Genomic DNA, 1,072 nt, shown 5'->3' on the forward strand with positions numbered 1-1,072 from the left:
TGAGTTTTCCTCACGTCTAGCCATAGCTTGTTCAAACTTAAAGTTGATTGTGTCAATGTGAGCACTAAGTTGAGCACTCAATTGAGTAACGGAGTCCACTTCATGCTTTCCTCCTCTAGTAGCCTTGCGAGGCCTACTATATTGTGAATTATGGACCGCCATTTCCTCAATCTTGTTCCATGTTTGATTGTCATCAACTTCGGTGAACATTCCATTTGATCCCATATTGAGAATGTTCCTTGAATCTTCATATAAACCATTCCAAAATTGTTGCACTAAAAACCATTCGCTAAGTCCATGGTGAGGACATGAGCGACAAATACCTTTGAACCGCTCCCAAGCTTCATACAAAGATTCTTCATCCCTTTGCTTAAAACCCGTAATTTGAGCTCTTAGCATGTTAGTCTTTTCCGGTGGGTAGATTTTTTTGTAGAAAGCTAGAGCTAACTTCTTCCAAGAATCTATTCCAAGGGTGGCCTTATCAAGGCCCTTCAACCATTGCTTTGCGGTGCCGATTAACGAAAAAGGAAATAAGACCCATCTTATTTGGTCTTGAGTCACGCCCGTTTTAGAGATAGCATCACAATAATCGCAAAAGGTTTCCATATGAGAATGAGGGTCCTCACTAGGCATTCCCCCGAATTGGCTCCTCTCAACTAGTTGGATGAAGGCGGACTTGGCAATAAAATTACCGGTGAGATGTTGCGGTGTAGGAGTACCATTTGGTAGATTCTCCTCGGTGGGTATAGAGTGTGACGAGAATTTAGGCATTGTAGGTGGATTTTGTGTGGTATTGTTTAATGGGTTCTCTTCTCCTTCTATTGCGAAAGGATTGACAAACTCACTAGTGGGTTGAACAACTTCACCAACACCTCCCAAATTCCTCCTAACAAGTCTCCTATTATTCGTCAAGGTTCTTTCGATTTCACGGTCAAAAGGTAACAAATCTCTTTGTAACCTTCTAGACATGCAAAATATCAAACAACTCGAAAACAATTAGAAAAAGCATTGAGGAGTTTTTACTTCCCCAAGGTGAAAAAGACACAACTAATAACAATAAAAGAAATCTTAA

At 40.5% G+C, this 1,072-nt stretch overlaps 1 non-coding gene across 1 annotated transcript; it reads left to right on the forward strand.

Annotated features, from left to right (window-relative positions):
* Positions 1–292: 292 nt before the first annotated feature.
* On the forward strand, positions 293–399 carry LOC141616404 (small nucleolar RNA R71). Its single transcript, XR_012530754.1, has one exon. It is a non-coding gene; the product is annotated as a small nucleolar RNA R71 (small nucleolar RNA).
* The last annotated feature ends 673 nt before the right edge of the window (positions 400–1,072 follow it).

Source organism: Silene latifolia, chromosome 11 (assembly GCF_048544455.1).
Source record: "Silene latifolia isolate original U9 population chromosome 11, ASM4854445v1, whole genome shotgun sequence".
Lineage (NCBI taxonomy): Eukaryota > Viridiplantae > Streptophyta > Magnoliopsida > Caryophyllales > Caryophyllaceae > Silene > Silene latifolia.